This window comes from Rhineura floridana, chromosome 5, assembly GCF_030035675.1.
Source record: "Rhineura floridana isolate rRhiFlo1 chromosome 5, rRhiFlo1.hap2, whole genome shotgun sequence".
In the NCBI taxonomy this organism is placed as follows: Eukaryota; Metazoa; Chordata; class Lepidosauria; order Squamata; family Rhineuridae; genus Rhineura; species Rhineura floridana.
In genome coordinates, this window is record NC_084484.1 from 24345455 (window position 1) to 24357975 (window position 12521).

Genomic DNA, 12521 nt, shown 5'->3' on the forward strand with positions numbered 1-12521 from the left:
AACTGTTTTTCATAGGAATTGGTTTCCAGATCACTCCTCTTCCTGGTCACCCTCCTCTGGACATGCTCCAATCTGTCAATGTCCTTAAAATGTGTAGTCTAGAACTGAATACAGTACTTCAGATATGGCTTGACCAGTGAAGAACTCTAGTCCTGTTCAAGAGTCTGCCATCATGCAGTTCTTAGCTTGCCATCCCCGTACTCTCCACTGTGTTCCTTACAGTGCAGACACCATGTACAGGTTGGCTCTGAACACCTTGCAGTGAGAAGACAACCAGCTCTACTCATGGAAGCGCCCTGCGTAAATTAGAACTCTGCATGATTAGGGTCCTAAATTTCACAAGGAGCATGCCATCATTTCTCTCTCTCTCTCTCTCTCTCTCTCTCTCTCTCTCTCTCATACACACACACACACACACACACACACACTCACACACACACACACAAACACTCACACTCACACTCACACACACACACACACACACACACACACACACACACACACACAGAGAGAGAGAGAGAGAGGGGGGGGGATGCACGAGGGGAAATGCCTGGATAAGGCTTCTTACTTCTCATGATCTGGACAGTATGCTTCTGTTAATGCACCCAAAGATTGCCTTTACTTTTCTGTGTTTTGGCCCATGAAAGCAAAGGCACTGGGATAACTGACAAACACTCAGCAATAAGGTAATTTTTATTTTATTAAAATTCATTCATAAGATCATTCATAATTTTAAACCTGTGAGATTAATTGCATTTTGGTTTTGGCTGTTTATAGTGCGCTATCAATCCACCCTTAAGGAAGGGACAGGGACGTGTTAACAATCTTTCTTTATACAGGCGTTCCTTTGCTGAAAATATGGCTGGCAAACAAATATATCCCTTCTTGCCTTCTTTATTTTATTAAAAGGCAACAAAATACAAAATAATGCAACTACTTATGTGTTATGACAGACCACAAGGCCAATCTTATTTTGTAGTACATTAAAAAAAACAAACCACAGAGATATTACATGCTTGCCAGGCTGCACTGTCTTCTCACACAACCTGTTTGCTAGATGCTGCAAGTGCTATCTCCAGATTTGTTCCTGTAAACACCTGCTGGCAGTGCCACTAAAATAAACAAACTGAAAGACGTGAATTTTGTTTTAAAAAATGAACCAATACTGCAGAGGCAAACCCACAATCCTGATCACAGGCTGCTTAAACCCGATTAAGTTTGATATGACAGAAGTAGGCTCCACTGAATTCAGAAGGACTTGCTCCTACACTGCAGCCCTAACGCATAAGGAAATTAACAACTTTTGTATTGCATTTTGTCTTGTCTTTGAAACAGCCCTGTGGGTTAAAGTCACAACCATCCCCATTTTGCAAGGAAGTGAACTTAAGAAAGTGCAACTTCTACTATAGCAGAACTACCAGCAGCTCAAGTGGCAAATTGAATGCTGCTTCAAGCTAATGACTGAGCTGCTTATTGAATAGCAAGCATCCAGGAATCCCCCTCAGCCCAGAATTCTGACAATGCACTTTGCAATTTAAAGACGTTTCATGTACATCCAGCATACGTGAGGTACATTTCTGTCAATGGCTGATTACTGCTGCATAGCAAAAGAACTCCAACCTTTGACTGCAATGCCTTTATTATTGTCCACAAAGAATAATAAATGCATAGGGAAGTTCACGCTTGAGCGCAGCCTGCTTCCTTTGGAGCAGATGCATCACTTGGAGCCATATTCTCCCTTTGACCCATGTGCAGAATATCAACAGATCTCCATTGCAAACTGCAAGGAGAATATGCTCTTTTCACAGACAGATGAACTATGATTCAGAAGGTTCCCTTACAGATCAGTTGACTCAAATCTGAACACACTCCCCTCTATGCATGCACACACACACAGAGAGAGAGAGAGAGAGAGAGAGAGAGAGAGAGAGAAAGAGAGAGCGCAATGGGTTTGTTTTGCATTTCCAACTGCCACAAGAATGTTGTCCAAATCCACAGCTTGTTCTGTGCTGCAACTTTTATTTTGATACACAATTATGGTGCTAGAAAGAAACTATTTTCAGCTTCTATAACTGTGAAAAAGTGTAAGACCAGAGCTGGAGTTGAACCAAAGATCTTCAGAACATATTTCCTTGGCTAGCATCTTTCTTTCTTTTTCTAGATCAGGGCCATATTTTGACTTCAGACAGCAATGAAGGACCAACAAAACTGATTCACCCCCATCAACACCCCCCACACAGACATGAGCCACAGACAACGAACTCCAATACCCTCCTTCCCACTGTGAGCAATTTGGATTTGGATCTGCTTAAACACAGTGGAGTGAAATAGCTTCCATGGCCTTCAGGCGAACTCCAACAGAGCCTTCACTTCTGTCCATGGGAAGAGGATTAGAGGTGAGGTGTGAACAGCTGTATAATAAGGGGATAGGCGTGCCCAAGTTTCTCTTGCTATTTACACTGAGGAAGGAGGGATTAAGAAGCCCTTTCCCCCAAACCTCAGCCCTCTTCAGGGGCAAACAGATAAAGTGCATCTTAGTGAAGGGATCTTCAAACCAGAGGGCCTTTTTTTTCTGGAGCACAAAAATGAGCACATGAGGAATCAGGCAGAATTTTTAGGCTGCTAGTTGCCTATCCCCACATAAAGCTGTGTATTACCAATAAGACAGACAGACAGATATTTGAAAGGAACGGAACATATTTCCTCCAATTCCAGACATGGTATCTCATTTCAGTGAATGTTCTATGTGGATCCACAATTTTTGGCTGGCCTTGGTAGCCAAACCAAAAATGTTGGCTACCGGGTTCCTGCCCCTGCCCTGCTGATTTGGTTGATGCTCTGCAAGGAAGCTCTTGATGCTCCAAGGAAGCCCCCTGCCATCTTTTCTCACAGGAAAGCGAGGGGGACAACGTGTTAGAGAACGACTCTGCTGAGCAGTGGCTGATAAAGCCCCCCATTTATTGCACCAGAACTGAAATGGGGGTTGGAGTTCTTGGTTTAGCACTGCATAGCCTTGCCTGTCTGGGTGCTTCAGCCACACAGTTGCCAAACCACCCATAGCCTTCTTCTCATCCTTGGAGTGAAGGGGAGAGAGGGAGTTGCTGCTCAGCTGCTAGACAGACTCACACCTACATCTGCAGCTTCAAGTTTAGGAAAGAGGCCGGTCACTCATTACATTTACCAGAAGGAAGTGGCACACTCTCCATGGTGAGCAAAAATGCGGAGCCTGGTTTTACCATAGGTCTGAAATCCTCGCGTGTGGTGGAGCTCACTAGCAGATTACAAGAGAGCTGCTAATGTGCCATGAGAAATAAAAAAGAAATGATGTAAGGTTTCTGTGAGCCCAAAGCACCCTTCACACAGACAGCTGTCTGCTGCCCCCCTTGCATGCCATTCACTGCCAGAGCCTTGCCTCCTTTCAGTCATCTTCCACAGAGCTCAGGGTCAGGGAATACTGACACATTCAATCACTCCAGTGCAAAGATGCGGTAGAATTACCTGACTTCAAAAGAGGCTGCCAGTGGCATTTCTGCAGCAGTCACTGCTCTTTGCATTTTTCCAAACCCAGATCGGTGACTCATTCAGAAACATAGGGGGTGGGCTCTTCTGAAGGCAAGTCATCGCCACTCTTTCATATGCTAAAAGTGATCCTTTCTCAGGGATGGAGTAAAGCATGCCTCTAATTTTAATTCAAGAAAAAAGTGTGCTTTCGCTGTCAGAAATTTGGAAAACAAAGAAGACCTTATGCACATTAGCATGTACTTTTTGATCATGGATCCAATTTTGTGACTGCAGTTTCTCTGTTGACACATCGCTCTCAGTCTTACCACCACTCTCAAGACCAAGCATTCAGCACCCTAGCCATTTCATAACGAAAGCGGCAGTGGAATTTTTCAGCTTTGTTTGCAGTTGTGGTTACCCTGCTTCTTGTAAACAAGGCAACTTCCTGTCTCAGGGTTCCCATTGCTAAATCAGTATGAAGCACAGCATCTTTTGCCTATGTGACCTGTAGATGTACTCAAGCTGGAACTCTGCCTAGTTCTATTTATGCCACATTGCATTTGGGGTGGGAGTGCAGAGCGGAAAGGAAAGCAGGCATCCCCTTCCTGAAAGCCAAATAGGAATCCACCAAAATGTGCTTTACACTGCCCTAAACTGAGTGCCCTCTTTTATATGAATACTTGACAGACATCCCAAATGTTAGCCAAAACCATTAGATTCCTCTTCTTTGATCAAAAATCAACATTCAAAGTAGGAAAAGCTTACTCTTCAAACAATATATATGAACAATATGTTAATGTATTATAAAAAGATCTTATTTGAGATAAATGCTAAAAGTAAAGAAATTAAATCAACATTTTACCAGGAGGAAGGAACTTTTGTCAGCGAGAGGGCCGCATTTCCTCATGAACAGCCTTCTGGGAGGCTGCATGCCAGTGGTAGGTGGGGGGCCAGAGGCAAAAAGAGTGCGAGGAACAACACATAAGATTCTTATACAGTAGGCTACATTCCAGCTAAACAAATGCCAGAGGTCTCGGCATGAACAAGCACAGACATCCATCCAGGCAAGCAAGAGGCATTACCACCATTCCAGGTTGCACTGAGGTGAGGCAAATGTACTTAATGAAGGTGTGGAGCAGGGCTAATGAGAAACATGACCTGGGAGGGGCGGGAGAAGCATGGCCTGGAGACAGTCACGGAGGCCAGATGGAGAGGTCTCAGGTTCACCACCTCTGATCTTACAGATTTACAGCATAGCAGGCAAGCCATTTTATCCTACGTCCTCTCCGAGGAGTTCAGGGTAGCATAGAGCATGTCCCCTTTTTCATCCTCACAATAACCCTGGGAGGTGCCTTAGATCAAGATAAAGTGACTAGCCAAAGGCCGTAGTTCAACTGTTTTACAGAGTTGTCATAAGAATACTGAGATAATGCACCTAAGCTGCTTGAAGAACGCTCAGTGAAAGTGCTGTATGAATGTTAAGCAATTCTATGCATTATGTCGCATTTGCCATTTTTCCCATAATTAAAAAGTTCTGTTGCTCAAAATTAAATTTTATTTTTCTATTCACTCAGAAATTACATGCATGGTGTACCCTTTCATTTGTTTGTTATTAATTCTTGCAGAACAATGCCAGAGAGTGACAGAACTACAATTCATAACCTGCATGAAAAAAAAGATACCAACTGTACAATCTTAACGGCCTCCAGTCTTGTTTTCCATCTATTCTGTTAGCAGCCAGTCGCTACAGCTTGACACACAGCCATGTATCAGTGACATTAATAATCTCACAGCAAAGCAATTGACACTTCTGTATCAATACCACCTAATCGCAATCACAAAACCAGGCCCTTCGTTCGTGCTGGTGACCTAGTTACACCTGGTAGATTAGGAATTGGGTAACCAGTTACTGGAGAAAATGTGCTCTCCTTCCTTGTTCTTTTAGTGTGCCTGTATACAACGCACAGTGTAGCTGTATTAAAATAGAACTAGTCATCACAAACATTCTAGCAGGCAGTGCCCTCACAGTCCGCTCTTAGGGAGAACAGTCTCTTTGCTCTGCATGGATATCCACGTTTTTACTGCAGGAATGGAAAATGTCTCCTTGCTGAACAAAAGAAAGGAAGAAACCTCGTCTTACTCAGCTCTCACTCTTTAAATCACTTCAGTAATAACAACAATTTCTATTTATTTTTGAAAAATAATTTCTGCCAAGAAAACCATTCAGATGAGAAACCATGAAAATAGACACACCTCAGAGCTGTCTAGACTGCCTTCCTTTCCCCAAAGCAAAAGACAGGCAGTGGTCACTCAACTCTACCCAGTGGAACAGTGGTGAATCACCATATCCACTTCATTTAGCAACCTATCTAGTAAGAAAGCTCAGTGTCCAGGCCCAGGAGCCAGAAGATGTCATCTTACATTCCTGAGTAAGTGGGTTCAAGATCATTGCAGTTGAAGGCTATTGGTGAAACAAGAAAAATGTATTAGCAATTAGTTCCAAATGGTAGTAAGAGAGTGATAAAAAGGGAAAAACAAGATTAATATAGCCAAAAAAAAAGGGATGGATACAATGGTGCAGAAAATAAGTCAAGGGCACAGTTGCAAAAAATACAGATGTGTTTTACAAGTGATACATCCTGAGACAACCAGTGTTGCTGACAGCCAGTACAATCCATTGGCTATATCAGGTAGTATTTAACATAACGCTAAGTAAGTAGCTCCATCAGGGAAGGAGAGGGGGGAAATTCTTGTTGTGCAAGCAGCAATACTTGAGTTGACAGGATGGGTTAGTTGAATACTGCCTAAAGTTTTTAACCATAGCTACAATGTTTCCTGGATGAAATGTGTAAAACAGTGGTAGGAAACTATGACCCTTCCTGGTGGTGCTGAATTCCCATCAGCCTAGCCAGTGTGGCCAAAGGTAATGTTGCAACATCTGGAGGTCATAGGTTCCCCATCCCTGGCATAAAGCATGGAGGACCAACATTTACCCATAAGTATCTGGGGACTTTGGAGCCCTGATTTGCTTTCGTGACAGGGAAGATTTCCAGAAGCAGCTAGGAAAATGCATCTATGCTTGTAGTAGTTTAGTTTTAACAAGCTTATAATCCATTTTTAAGGAAAAAAAACTTTACAGCATGGTAAATACAACCAATACAATTTAAAAGCATGAAAACAACCATTTGCAACAACCTAAGAAGCCACCATAAACTAAATATACTGACAACAATTCACCACACCATCTCTGCAGTCCAATCTACATCAGCCAGTAAAAGCTGTAGGAAAAAAAAATAAGCCTCCGTTATTAACTAGTTGAAGTTTACTGTTATGACCAAACCCGGATAAACTGTAGTTAGTCTTAACTGCAGTTTATTGAAACAATCCATCTTCAAACCATTGTTTAAGAAGTTGGCTTGTTTCACTAAAACCATTTTTAAGATTACCCACAGTTTAGAGTTTGGAGAAACCACAATGAACCGCAGCTAACTGAAAGAGAAGCAAAAGCTACTGATTATGGCTGCACCAGAGGAGAAGTACGAGACAACTTTAAAGCACTAGTTAGTCTGTCCACCTGTGTGTCTAATACTGTGTGATGTTGCTCCTCCTGTAACTCCTGACTGCTTTTTAAAAATAGGTAATTTGTTGTATTTGTACTGTTACAGGGGAATGGCAAACTATAAATTTCATAAATAAAAAACATCCAATTGCCATTTTAGAAGTATAGAAACACTCTTTGTCAGACACATAGAGTCATGATACATATCTAACTTTTTTTAAAAAAAAACTGGCCAAACATCATCATTACTACTATTATTATCATAATCATTAACATTTCTTATCCGCCCTTCACCCAAAGGTCCCAGAGCAGGTTATAACAATTTTAAAATACAGCAATAACATACCACTTATCTTTCATAAACAGGTTCGCTTTAACAAATAAATAAAATAACTTAATAAATACTTCTATTTTAAAACTCCCGCACGCTCACCGAAGTACTTTTATAATCAAATATTTTTGTGATCTCCACTTGTGGTTTCAGCAAAACTCTTTCTTTCTCCAGGAAAGGCATCCCAACAAGTCACAGGGACAGCTGAAGGTAAAGATCATTCATGTGATCCAAAACTCAGACTTTGTCTTGATTAAACTTCTAATAACTATCACCTGGAATTGCTGTGCTGTCCTGCCCCAATGCAGGAATGATGTAGGAAGTGATTGTGCCAGCCACTGTCCCCCCACGCCTCCTCCCAACCAAACAGATTTGAATTACCATCAGCTTGAAAGAACTGATCCTGACAAATATATTGACCTTTACACGTCCTTAGGTTTCTCTGGAAGATAATAAAATGCAGCAAAAATAGAGGTGACACCCTAATTAAATCTTAGTAAATCAAACTTAAGTGTTGTAATTGATTGATGATATCTGCAAAAATCTAAATGTGACTGAAACCAACAGTAAAAGGAAGAGGGCACTTTGTTGCTTGCTAGGACAGAAGATCCATGTGTCACCAAAGAACAGCACAGAAGAGGTATTCCTTCCTGTGAGTCAGGGGATACCAGTTATCATAGGAATCTGGGAAGATGCCTTGTACCGAGTTAGTCCATTGGCCTTAGACCCAGCTCATTTAGGTCAGTTAGACTGGGTCAGTTAGACCTAGCTCAGAACTGTCTTCACTGACTGGCAGCAGCTTTCTAGGGTTTCAGACAAGAAGTATTTGGCAGCCCTACTTAGAGATGTCAGTTATCCAAATTTTTCACAAGTGCTTCCTATTATAATAGATATCTGCTATCTGATGACCTGGGGGCAGTTTTTAATTTATCATTCTAATGAATGAATTAGCTAAGTACTGCAACCAAAGCAGGCATTTTTGTAAGCTCTGGGCCGTATCATACCCTTAGCAGAATGAAGTGGCAGATGCACAGAGATGGGGAAGGGCAACAAAATGTTAAAGGGCAGAGCTGTGTGTCACACACATCCACCCTGTGTTCCCCTAAGTAAGCCTGCTGCCCTCAGGTGCAGTAGGGAACGCTGTCCCATTGCCAGTATTGAAGTAAGATTCCACTGCCAGTCCAGCTGGCTTCTGCATGTGGAATGAGAAGTGGGATGCCATCTTGTTCTTCAGCTCAAGCAGCAAAATGGCTTGGGACAGTCCTGTGCAAACCGACCTGGGATGTCTCTGATGAAAGGCAATATGCAATTTTTTAGACAGACACAATCTCTTGCTTTAAATACCAAAGTTGCATCAAGGCTATTCATCACTCCACAGTTTTCCCCTCACCCCCCCCCAAATATAGCTTTGTAACTTTGGAAGTATCAATGTTGGATTTTCCCATCCTGCTTCACTTGCTCTTTCTGCTTTCTGAGGAAAGATATGGAGAAAAGGGAGGGGGAGGGAATTGCACGCCACATTTCTATTCACTCCTTGAGTATTTCCGGATTTTATTTCAGAGCACCACAGCTGCTGAGCAAATTACACTGAAATTAAGGCAGCTTTGTTTCAAGTGCGGCCACACAGAAGCTCCCTCCAAGAGTTCATAAACATACATCGAAAATGCCAACAAGCATAACCGCAAAGACCAAATCATTATGGGCAAATGGCAGTAAATGCTTTAACCATACAACAAAAGTTAAAGCAAGTTGATGTTGCCTGAAGAGACTGTTACACAAGCAGTGAAACCATCAGCCAAACAACAACCCCCCCCCGAAAAAAACAGCCAGCCTGTAATAGAATTTTCACCCAAAAAAAGGAGATCTGAAAAATAACCGGCTTTGTATATTACTTACTCAGCAATAAAGGGCATAAGGTAGCAGCTGAGCAGCATGTCAGTAGCTAATGTTAGCTAATGCTAACTTGATACTTTAACTAAAGCTTTAAGCATTAGGATTTGCATGCTATTAGCAACAACGTCATAAATGGATGGGGCTCTTAAAAAAAGACAGATATAATAACCTCCTTCCTCCCATTAATTTGTTTAACACTATGCTTTCCTGGCTACTTTATTTCATTCATGATTAAAAGGCATTAACACTGGACCATCTCCAAGACTTACTGCTGTTGCTGCACTGCAGAGCTGCACTAGAGGAATTCTGCCCTTTAGATGACATAATCACACAAATTCCCATCTACATATCGAGGCTTGGGGGAGAAAGAGGAACAGATGAGCCCACTCTCCTCTTCTCCAAATTCTTTCATCTCAGAAGAACACATTATTGCACCCAATGGCTACGTATAACCTATTTTTTAAGAGCATAGTTTACACAGTTTTAGATCACCCTTCCTACAGTTCCACTACATGCTACGGAAGTGTCTAAGTTGTAAGAGACTTACCTGAATACTACCTTCCTCTTTCAACTTCTGCCCCATCACCACATCTCTCCCTTTTAAGCTCCTTAAGAATATTGGTTATTGTTGGTGCTGATTTGGTTCTCTCTCTCTCTCTGCTGCCTGCAATCTGGCATTAGCCCACTCCACTCTGCAGAGATCACTTTCACAAAGGTTCCTCAGTAAGAACCTCCTGCCAGCAAAGACGAGAACCAGTGAACCTTGGAGTTGCATTAGGATGCAGGGAGACCCAGGTTCAAAGCCCTGTTCGGCCATGAAGCATGCGGGTTGCCACAGGGCACATCACTCACCCTCAGCCTAATATCTCTCATGCAGGGCTCTGATGAGGATTAGTGAGATATGTATTTAAAGCACTAGTACACTAGAATTCCATTAGGCATTACTATGAGCTGCAGCACCTAGCCATCTTAGCCCATCGTTTTCAAGCCATCAGTGGTAAGCCAGTCATGTGCATGCTGCTACCATGAGTTGAGGCCACTGAAAAATGCCCTAAGGAGCATCCCAAGATCCATGCCGATTTCAGGTCCTGTAGGACTATACACACAACTGCCTCTCTACAGGCCAGCATGGGTAGAAGTCAGCCTATAATTGATGGAAAAGAGTAGCTGCTGCTGGCTGAAAGGGGCTTGTCAACGGCCTTTAGAGCATGGATGATTTTTCCCCGTTGATAGAAACATTCCCTCAGGTGTAAATCTGTCCAGAGAGTGCATGCCAACAGTGGCTGGGGCTGGGACTAGTGGTGGGCATAGCTAGAAGTGGAAATGGAATCCACTTTTCCACTTTCCCCTATTCACCACTGACATAAAATTAGCCAAGGGCTGCAGGCTCCCCATCTCTGCTTTAGAGGGATAACAAACAAAAAAACAATAGTGCCCCTTTCTCTGTCCTAATTTACAGATACCCAAGTTTGAAATTGGCAGCTAGGCATTTTAAGAGTACCGTACGGTCAATCCCAGCAGTTAGCAGCACTGGACACTTAAGCAAGGCCTAGCAGAGTTCCACTGAGAGAGAGTATTTCTTTTCTGTACTTTTGCCTGGCATGGGGCTCACATGTAGGTTCCATTTCACTATCGTGGCTCAGACAGCTTTTAATGAATTTTCCAGAGATTTATGAAATGCTGCCTCTGTTCATGCTTCTGTTGTATTTCCCCACAGCTGTCATGCTAAGTGTCCTGCTACACTTCACTATAGAAAACCCAGTTTTTATTTCTTGCTACCTTGAACATCCATGTACTGGCACTTTCACAAATCCAGTTTACCTTTGTTCTATTATTACATGTCAAACTCATGTACAGAATTTTATTTCTTTATTTCTTAAATTTATATCCCACCTTCCTGCTGGTTCAGGACAGCAAACAAAATTAAAGTGACACAGAGGAACTATACTAACTCAATACGAAACAGAAAAAAGAGAGCTGGGTCATCAGTCTACTGCTAGACATTCTGCATGTTGGGAGTGGCCACAGCAGGATGAATAGCTCAATTTCTCATCACCTAAAAATAGCCCAACAATACTCCTAAGGAGTTCAATGCAACATCTTTTTCATAAATACACATGAAATTTCTTCATGTTGCACAAGCAGAAAATGGATCCATTCTAGCTTCCCAGATGCAATACAACATTCTTTTCATGCAACTGGTATATCAAATCTCTTCTGCTCATTTCTGTTTCTCTTGCTTCAAGGATGGCACTTTCCCGTTTTTAGATGCTAACATAAGCCCTTGAGATGTTCAACTGATTAGTTGCTAACAGGATCTGCTGAAGTGAATTATTAAAACTATATTAAGTATAGTTGGGTGGGAAGGAATACAAATGCAGTTTCGTGAATAATGTTTAACCAGAATCTATTGGTAAGTGTGGTATCATGTTGTTTCTTATTAAGTAATATGCTACAGACTGAAGTAATACAATACTAACAAGTGAAAACATTTACAGCTGACCCAGATGAACAAATGTCTTACACAACTAGGGATGTGCTAGAATTCCACCCAATTGGGATTTGGTACCAAATTTTCCATTAATTTGCTTCTTTTCTATCATTGCGGATTGGATTTTTACATAGCAATTTTCCATGGCTATTTTCAAAAACAGCTTTCTTAAAAAAAAAAAAACTCTGCCTCTAAAATATTGATATTAAGAATTATAATTTTATCAATATTTCCTTTCCAAATATCAATATTTTATATTATCAATATTTCCTTTAAAATTATCAATATTAATATTTTTGTAAGGGAAAAACCTTATCAGTAAAAGCAGCAGCAAGTGGACAAAGAACGAACTTGAATCGATACTGGCCCATTAGGTCGACGGAATGCTTTCAAATCAGCACTGGCCAGCAGATCCTATCCCTACACACAACCTGATGAATCTGCTGTTGGTTTGTTTCTTCATTGCAGGTGACAGAATGCATCCTTGCATAAAATACTTGAAGACTGCAGGCAAGGCTTTTCCCTGACATGCTAGTTTTGTATATGTAGGAAGAACCCTCATCTTCAGTCAGAATTGTACAGTCCAGTAACAAATGCATCATGTGGAATTTAAGTTCACCAGTTTCTGGCTCTGGCCATCAAGGTGCTTTGAGGAAGCTCCCAGCAGTGCATGAAACCAGTATCTTCCCTGTACACCCCAGAAACATATATCACCGCTAAGCCTGGAGATTCCATTGAACTACCCA

At 41.8% G+C, this 12521-nt stretch overlaps 1 protein-coding gene across 11 annotated transcripts in view; it reads right to left on the reverse strand.

Annotated features, from left to right (window-relative positions):
* Positions 1 to 12521, reverse strand: part of KLF12 (KLF transcription factor 12) — a 302241-nt gene that overhangs the window by 263028 nt on the left and 26692 nt on the right. Inside the window, exon 1 of one of the 11 annotated variants that reach the window (XM_061629988.1) lies at positions 9832 to 9843. The exons of 8 other annotated variants lie outside the window; for them this stretch is intronic. The gene's annotated coding sequence lies outside the window, so the exon portion shown is untranslated. Of the gene's footprint in view, positions 1 to 7493; positions 7579 to 9287; positions 9311 to 9831; positions 9844 to 12521 lie in introns of those variants that run through there. 2 more of the 11 variants (XM_061629989.1, XM_061629986.1) reach the window with 2 other exon arrangements.